This window comes from Microcebus murinus, chromosome 2 (assembly GCF_040939455.1).
Source record: "Microcebus murinus isolate Inina chromosome 2, M.murinus_Inina_mat1.0, whole genome shotgun sequence".
Lineage (NCBI taxonomy): Eukaryota > Metazoa > Chordata > Mammalia > Primates > Cheirogaleidae > Microcebus > Microcebus murinus.
In genome coordinates, this window is record NC_134105.1 from 41,439,723 (window position 1) to 41,449,294 (window position 9,572).

Genomic DNA, 9,572 nt, shown 5'->3' on the forward strand with positions numbered 1-9,572 from the left:
TCCCACCCCCTTGGGGGCTAGGATTTCAGCATATGAGTTTGGGGGGACACACACATTCAGATCCGATCCTGCAGCCAGATGGTCTGGTGTGGTGGTTAAGCACAGAGCGCCTAGAACCTAGACCACATCGGTTCAAATCACAGCCCTGGCAGTTACAAGCTGTGTGACCTTGGGCAAGCCACTTCATCTCCCCAGGCCTCTGTCCCCCCATCTGTGAGATGAGGAGGATGGCCTCTACCTGCCGGACACTGTGAGGACTGACCGGCACGTGGGAAGTTCGGGATGCAGGTTTTCCCTCACCCTGCGTTCCATTTGCGTGGACTCTGAATGCTACACAGACCTCGGTCTTCTTGGACTTTCCTTTTTGACTCATCTCTTTGTGAAGTCACCTCTGTGTGGGGCCTCTTGCTGCCTGGCTGCTCCTCCCTCCAATCAGCGGTCTGGCAGTGGCTTCTCTCCTGTCCCCAGGGCGGGTGGTGGAAAAGGAACAAAGGCGCCCGCCTGCCAGAGTCGTTAGGGAGTGCCTGAGCCACCCACAAGATGAGTCAACCAGGGTGCTTGGGTGCCTGCCAGTGCCCTGCTGTGCCAACTCCCACGGGCTGAGCCCTGAGGACGCACCCTCTAACTTCCAGGGGGGTCTTTTGGCAACACATGAGCCTCCTGCTATGGCCGGCTCTGCAGTTCCCTGGAGCTAGGGGACACAGGGGTTCTCCCAACCCATAGATCAAGATAGGCTCGGGCACCCAAGGAAATGGCTTAACCAAATGATGAAACGGATCACCCAGGCATAGGTGCCCATGTATGCACAGCGACAGAAACTGGCATGCACAGCATGGGTCCCCCTCCCTGGGTTGGCATCTGTCTCTCCCAGGAGCATACTCACAACCCCGTGGTGCTCATGCCCCTTGCGGGTGCACACCGCACACCTCTGTGCTTGCCTGTGTACGTCTCTGAGGGTCACATCTGTAGCTGGGGCTCTCCTCTAAGCCAGTCTTGCCTTCACATCTGCATTCTGTCGCTGGTTCCTGGCTACAGGGATGGTGCCCAGGGGGTAGCAAGGGGGCTGGCTGCCTAATGCCTCCCTGTGCACAGAGGCCTGGGCTGACACAAGGGGGTGGCAGAGGGCAGGGAGCAGAGGGGCCATTCCACCCCTGGGGATTCCTGGCTGGGTCCCAGGAGCCACATCTCTCCCTAACAAGGCTCTGGAGACCTGGAGAGTTTTCCACGAGCATGTGTCCTGTGCCAGAGGCCAGGAGGCAGGGACCCTCAGGGAGCGGTCCCCACTCTGTGCGCCCTGAGGTGCATGTTGCACCCCAGACCGCCTCCGCTGGAGCCTGACAGACAGTCGCAGGGTCAGAGTGTGTGTGTGTGTGTGTGTGTGTGTGTGTGTGTGTGTGTGTGTGTGTCAGAGAGAAAGAGAGAGGGAGACAGAGAGAGAGAGAGAGAGAGAGAGAGAAGGGGAAGGGGAAAAGGACAGGAATACAGGAGGGAGAGAGGTGAAGGGTCAAAGAGAAAGGTGAAAGCAAGGGGTGAGGGGGACAGGCTCCCACGACAGTGAAGGCTGCTGCTGGTGGGCTGGGGTGCTGGAAGGGGGCCGGTGGGGTCCCGCTGGCTCCAAACACCCTAGAGCCACACTCTGCCCCAAGGCCACACCTCCTCCCCTTCTCCCCCCTCTGTGACTCTAAATTTCTCTCCCACTCACTTCCTCTCCCAAAGGTGGGGTGTGAAGACCACATGCCAGGAATGACTACCAGAAGCCCAGACTGGCCAAGAACTGGGTTTCCCAAGAGCCCCGGACAAGGGTGTGACCTTCGCAGTCTCCAGCTCCTGGGCTAGTGGGAAGAAAGCGAGGCGGAGGCTGGAATCTCTGCCATTTCGTGGACCTCTAACCCTAACTCTGGGCCCTCCCCACCAAATCTCGCTGCGCCCCCAACCCTGCGGGGAAGGAGGGCTGCCCCCACATCACGGGGGAGGAAATGAAGGCCAGGCATGGTAAAGGGGCCGCCTCCAGAGCTGGGGCTGGGCAGGGTGGGCGCCCACGGTCCCCGGTCAGGGCGAGAGCTGGGGACCAGGCAGAGAAGAGGCCCCTCATGGGAGCTGCTTGCCCCTCAGCAACCCAGGTCACTGTTACTATTCGCGGTTTAGTGGAAAGAGCAATGGTTCAGGTTTGAAACTTCCTGGGTTTGGATCCTGGTTCCACATCTGCCTTGCTGTGTAGCCTTGGGCAAGCTGCTCACTTCCCCCTCTAAGCCTCAGTTTGCACACGAGTGAAGTGGGGTTACTTATCCTCCTCTACCTCACTGGGCTGTTGTGAGAACTAAATGCAAGATCCAAGAGGTGAAAGGGCTCTGTAAACTGTAAAGAGCTGTGCACCAGTAGGTGTCTGTGTGCCCACAGGGGGTGAGTGCTAGCTACAGCAGCATCTTGAGCAATGACTGGAGTGACCACGTACTGGGCCAGGTGTGTTGCTAAGCATTTGGCACAGGTCACTGTGTTTAATCCTCATCACAAGCCTCTGAGTAGGGACCGTCACTGCCCATTGCACAGATGAAGAAACCGGGACAAAGGAACTGCCCAGGACCCCACGTCCTGCAAGTGGCAGAACTAGGATTCAAACCCAGGACTGTCTGTCTGCAACGCTGGTGCTCTCAGCCTCCAAGTGGGGTCACCCAGGGAGCCTGACAGGAAGGGTTCCTGGAAGAGGATTTTCAGGGCCAGGGGTTAGAGGGGCAGATGGGAGACACACAAAGGAAGCCTCCTGCTGGCCCAGCCCCTCCTCCCCTCCTTCGATGACCAATCAGTCCTGCTTCTTTGGCCAAGTTGGGCCCTTTAACAAGCCACGTGCATTAGAGGAAGTTCACAGTTACATAAGGGGAAACTGGCCAGTGCCCTTCCCTGCCTCTGGAGAGGCCACTGGAGTGGCTGTCCCAGGACTGTGATCTCCAGGGAGTTGACTGGGATGTTTTGCTGCTGACTCTTCCCTTCTGGGCCCTCCTGGCCTCACCCCTTCTCATCCTTCCCACCACATCTCACCCTCACAAACCCTGCCCAGTCATATCCAGGGACTAAGAATAGCTCGACATGGGAACCTTCCAGAGTGCCCTGCCTGGCACTGGATACCAAGCCCCAAACCTCCCTGATCCACCATAAAGCAACTATTGGACTCCTACTGTTTGGTAAGCACATTCATATCTAGCCACATCCAAGCTATGTGACCTTGGGCAAGTTCCTTAATCTCCCCTCCACACCTCAGTCTTCTCATCTGTAAAATGAGAATAATGAGTTACTTTTTGTAAAGGGTTTAGAAGAGGATGTGACCATGTGGTAAGCACTATTTGAGCGCTGATTAATTGAAATGAAGTTTGAAATCTCTGTAACACCTTTGCAAGGTAAGAATTACCAGCTCCATCCCACTGTTTGGCGATTAGGGCTCAGAGAGAGCTGCTTTTATTAGTTTTCTTTATTCAACAAGCATTTATTGAGCATCTACTATGTGCCAGGCCCAATGCTCTATACTTTATGCACATTATCCCATTTAATCCTCACAGCTTTGTGAGGTGCCAGCAGCCCCTAATATTTCCAACCTTCCGTGGGGGCAGCACTACACTGGCTGACACCCCAGCTCTTTATTTTCTGTCTCCCCGACCCGTTCATAAACACGGGGGGGATCGGAGACCTATATTTTGTTCACCACTATATTTCAGCTCATGGCACAGAATAAGTGCTCAATAAATATCGGTTTCAAGAAGGAGTAAAAATAATCCCCAGTGTATAAATGTGGAAATTGAAGTTTAGAGAAATGAAGTGATTTGCCCAAGTGGCAGAGCTGAGATTTGAACCTATGACCGACCAGCTTGAAAGCCTTACCATGGTGCTAGTTCTACCCACGTGGAGCCCCATTTGTGGAGAGGAAGAAGCGGTCTCCACTGGGGTGCAGAGTGGAGCGGTGGGTTGTACATATCTGGAGTGGCAAGTGGCTGAGTGCAGAGACCCCCGCAGACTCCTTCACTGAGAGCCCTGGGTTCCTCCTGCCTCCAACCTGCCTACCTGTGTCTCCCCTCAGGCCACTGGCCGTTCCGGGCAGGGGAACAGCACTCCCTCAGCAGGTCCTCCCTGGAGAAGAGGGGCCAGCCAAGCTTCAGGAAGTCCAGACTCAGACGCTACCACACTCAGCCTCCAGGGCCTCCTCTGAGAGAGACTCAGCATGGAGGAGAGCAGGGCAGCCCTTGGACTATCAGCTGGAGGGGACTTCAGAGAGCAAGTACAAGCCCTTCTTCCTACCCATTTTCTGGCTGTGGAAACTGAGGCCCAGAGGGCAGAGAGAAAAGACAGAATCCTACACCCACGTAGTGTCCGTGTGTACCAGGCAGAGCACCAGGCCTTTCACGTTTGTTATGGGAACATCTGCATCGCCCCAGGGGACTGTGGACACCTCCAGAGTGAAGGTCCTCAGGAACCCAACAGAAAACCTGCACACAAGCAGGTGTTTGGGAATGTTGGCAAATACCTGAATGACTGAGTTATTTAGTCCTTGGAACAATCAAGTGAGGTAAGAATTAATCCCATTGAGGAAACTGAGGCTCAGAAGGGGGGAAATTAACAACAGCCTCAAATCCTGCTGAGAAATGATTTCTGGACATCAGGGGCCTTATCAAGAGCACATGGGGTGGAGAGGGGAGGGGACGCCAGGTTGCAGGGGTGAGGAATGGAGAGAGGCGAGGAAGCAAGGCGCTGCAAGTTGTAGGCAGCTCTTCCGTGAGTGGCTGGGCAGGAAGGTTTGCTTCTTGGTCAAGACCCCTGCTCCTCTTGGAGGGGGACAGAGGAAGGGGATCAGCACTCACCGAGACTCTGCAGGGCCGGGGCTGAGCTGAGCACTCACCTACAGGAGCTCCTCTGCTCTCCATAGCAACCCCAGGAGGAAAGAAAACATCACCTTCATTTCCCAGAACAGTGGTCACTAACCCAGGGTCGTGTGGCCTTCACCAGCTCACTCATCCCTTCAATGGACACTACTTCAACACCATGGTCAGACATCGTGCTAGGTGGGGTGGGGGGTGGGGAGGGGACACATTATTAAGTCCTGTCCTCATGCAAGAACACCACTTTCTCTGCCTGCAAATCCATTTTTTTTGCCTATAAAATGCGGAAGCTACTGATCTCTACGTAGCTGGATTGTGAGAATTAAGTGGGGTCACTGGTGGGTGAATGCCCCAGCCTTCTCGTCCCTTGTCCCTCGGTGTGGTCACTGAGGCGTGTCCTGCAGCCTCTTGGCAGGGCTTCAGCAGGTTGAGCTCCATCCTCACACCCTTTCTTGTCTTTCCTCCTCAATTCCCTCACCATGCTTCCCTGAATCACCTTCCACGTAAACTACTTTCCTTTTTTTTTGAGACAGAGTCTCACTCTGTTGCCTGGGCTAGAGTGCTGTAGCATTGGCCTAGCTCACAGCAACCTTAAATTCCTAGGCTCAAGCAATCCTCCTGCCTCAGCCTCCCAAGTAGCTGGGACTACAGGCATGTGCAAGCATGTCCAGCTAATTTTTTCTATTTTTAGTAGAGATGGGTTCTCACTCTTGCTCGGGCTGGTCTCAAACTTCTGAGCTCAAGCGAGCCTCCTGCCTCAGCCTCCCAGAGTGCTAGGATTACAGGTGTGAGCCACCACGCCTAGCCTCCATGTAAACCTCTTGCACCCTAATCTTTTGCTCAGTGTCAGCTTTGGGGCAGCCCAGCCTAAACCAATGAATTTTAGAGCCTGGCGCTCAGCACTCAGCAAATGATGTCTACTGCAATAACTCGTTTTCATTTTTACAGAATCGATGTCTTTGAGAGCACAGTTGCAGCTGTTGCCTGTCAGCATCCCCGGGGAGCAGGTTCTGGCCAGTGGCCTGGGGGAGCAGCAAGACAGAGAGGAGTCGGGGCCAGGCACTTGCTGTAGACTGCGAAGTTCATCTCTGCCATGCACACGGCACCATACCGTTCATGACACTGTGTGCCGGGGTCTGCATTCCATTTTCCATCCCACTGTTGCAAATCACATGCTGCAACTCAGGGCTCTGTGTTCAACACATTAGACTTCAAGCCCAAACGCTATCTTTTTCCGCAAACACCCCTCCCCCATACCTCCCTCTCCTTCCAGGTTCCTCTGTGGTCAGGCAGGCAGAGGTGGAGTTCCCCGGGTCCAGTCAGAGGAGCTGATGTAGGCCCCCCTGCCCTCTAAGCGGGCCGCTGCAGCCTGCCGTCTGGCACAGTGTGCCCCCGGGCTGTGGTTCTGAGTGCTGAGACTCAGGACCCGGTCAAGGCTGTTGCTACAAGCTAGTGCGCTCTGTTAGCATCGGGAGCAAGGGGCAGGACGAACGGTGGTCTCCAGCCAGAGCTTGCGGGACCTGCATGCAGACAGCTCTGCCACCTCCCACTGTGTGGACCCCACACTCTTCTGCGTGGTGCTGGTGCACGCCGTCTATTTGGAGACAGCCCTGTGGGATGAGGCGTCTAGAACCAGCATGGGGCCTCCAGGAGAGCCTGGCACCGAACGCTCAGACCCCCTCGACCAGTCAGGGACCACCTGTGAAAGCAGCACCGCCTGGGCAAGGCCAGCAGCTTCCACAACTCATGGTCAATTAAGGAAGAGAAAGAGTGAGATGCATCCCATTTACCCTCCTCGGGCACCCAGACCACACACACCGTTGAGTTCCTTTGCCTCTGGCTGGAATTATGTCAACCATGTGCAGCTCTCAGCTGGATGTACAGATCAGAGGCTCTGAGGGGCAGCTATATGTCTTTGATTAATAAAAAATGGGAGATAAATTAATAATGACTTAAAACACGCAATTTGGGATCAAAATCTCCCAAAGCATGGGAGAAATAATAAAAAGGGGAGCTCCTGATGGTGAAGTTTGGGAACAAATGGTGTCCTCAGAGGTCGGTCATGGGCAGGCACTGCTGGGGAGGGCCACCAGGGAGAGGAGAGAGAAGGAAGGGGGGACTGGGGAAGGAGGGGACTGTGCCAGGGGCTGTGCTTAGGGCTTGCACCCCATGCTCACACCCCAGGAGACGCTGCTGCCATCTCCATTTCATAGATGGGCAAACTGAGGCTCACAAGGGCCAAGTTACTTGCCACAGGTCACAGAATCAGTGAGAGACTTGAGCCTAGGTCTGTTTCATTAAAAAAGGATAACAAAATAAAATAATCAAAGAAGAAAGAAAGAAAAAAGAGTCTAACTCTGGTATCATTCTGGTTTATGAGTAAAGAAGGACGGCAGAGGGAACAGCGTATCAGTGAAGAGACCAGGAGCAATCAATACTATTTACTGCCGCATCTCCGGCACCTAGAGCAGGGCCTGGCACACAGCAGGTGCCCACGAGGAGTCTCCAAAGAATGCCTGGAGGCACACAGGGAGCACCTACTCTGATGTGGGAGAGAGGGGGCGAATGCTTAAGCCCCTTGTTTCTGAAGAGCATTTAACAAGCACATTTGATATATTTTTTAAAAATATTTAATTATGGAACTATTTAAAACACAGAAAAAGAAAATAATATAATAGACATCGGGGAACCCATTACCCAGATTTATCAGATATTCATATTGTGCCAGGTTCATTTCAAACTTTTAAAATTTTTTAAATATTTAAATACTTTTTTCTTTATTTTTTGCCTCTAAAGGGAGTTGATACAGTTGTGCATTTCAAACATTTTTGTAATAAAATACAACTACAGATATGACTAAAAGCCCCTCCACCCCATCTCATTCCCTTCTAACTGTCACCTTAGGCCACCACTGTCCTTGATGTTGGTGTATCTCCTCCTGAGCATTGACCATTATTTTGGGTTTTTGTAATTTCTAAGTAATGATATCTTACCATCCCTATCCTTTTACAACGTGCATTTCGCTCAATTATTCTGCTTTTAGGATTTGGTCTATGTTGGGACATGTAGATCCAGTTCATTCATTTTAACTGCTGTGCGGTTTCCACTGTGTGAGTATAGAACCGTGTTTGTCCACCCTCTGTTTGATGGACATAAAAGCAGTTTTTAGTCTTTGCTGTTTCAAATAGCACAGCAATAAAGATCTTCATACACAACTCTGGGTGCTCTCATGTATCACATACAACCCTTACAACGATTACAGCATGTTGGAATTTGTGTCCCCTATGTGACTTTGGAGAATTGCTTGATGTCTCAGGAGCTTAGTTTGCTCATCAGTAAATTGGGGTAGTAAAAAGCATGCGTGTTGGTGAAGAGTCCTTGCTTCAATGTAGATGCAAAGCCTTTTGCCACCTGTAAGTACTCGATGAGTATTAGCCGTTCATGGCTTAGGCAGGTGACATTCAGGATGTACGGAGCACCTTCCCACGTTGGGGACACAGTGGACAGGCCCTTGTTGTGCTCACATGCAAACAGACAGTCTGCCAAGTGCAGCAATGGAAAAACACATAAGACTTTCTGCTCACTGATCTACCTGGAGTGTGACAGGCAGGCCAGGCTCCCCAGGGAAGTGACACTGAGCTGAGAGCTCAGTAAACAACGCAAAAAAGGTGAGCAGAGGGATACGGACCCATGCGGAACGTGTCTGGAGCCTGACAGGTGGGCGTGAGGGGCAGAGCATCAGTCAGTCTGGAGAAGTGAGCAGAGCTGAGACGCTGAATCCCCACAGCTGCCGTGAAAAATTGAAGGATTTCCAGCAGGGGAGTCACAGGCTCAGGCTTGTGTGGTCTCAGTGTGGGGGCAGAGACGGGGGAGCTGGGAGACAGACCCCTGAGGGGAATGCAGAAATGGTGCAGGCAAAACAGTGAGGGCGGAACTAAAGAGAATGTGGGCCCAGGTCCTTTGGTGGATGCTGCCGTCCTGAAGTTTTGGACTTGTGCACAAAAGACACATCTGTCTGGCTCACAGAATTGTGGCCACTCTGTTGACCTCCTGATACCTTTGTGTCATGTGTAGCTCCTAAGTCTCCCATCTCCCACTGCCACATCATGTAGTGGCCATCACCCTGGCAGCGTACTTCCCATGACACGGACATGCTGCAGGCCATCGTCAAGAGAGACAGCAGGAGTGGCCAGCTGATGGGACCCTCACCCCAATTCCAAGAGGCCCAAACTCACACATCTCAGCCAGTCCTCTTCTTCCTGGTCTTGCTTAGCACCCAGCCGTGAGCTCTCAAGTTTCTGGATGATAAAAGCCCTTTTGGCATCTTGGGACCAACAGCATGGCTGGGTCATCACCAATGTCCCATGGAAAGAGATCCCAGCCGAGCAGACTGCGCAGACCCTGCATGGAGTGCGGGGACGGGGAGGGGAACGCATCCCAGGACAAGAGCGCTGGCAGTCACCACTGGGTGGCCTTGCCTAACATCTACACAAGTATCTGAACTGAGACAAGGACAGACATATAAGAACTACCCCAGATACTCGATCCCCTAAGTAGGGACCCGCTAACACCCTTAATTATGAGTGACAGTATTACTTTTGAAGCCTCTATCTCAGTGGCAATAGTATGTCCCTGGCCCCCCTCCCCCTCAGGCTAGCCTAAAGCCCTTGCCATCCACTCTCCCAGCACTCTATACTTGCCTATTTTTGTTTT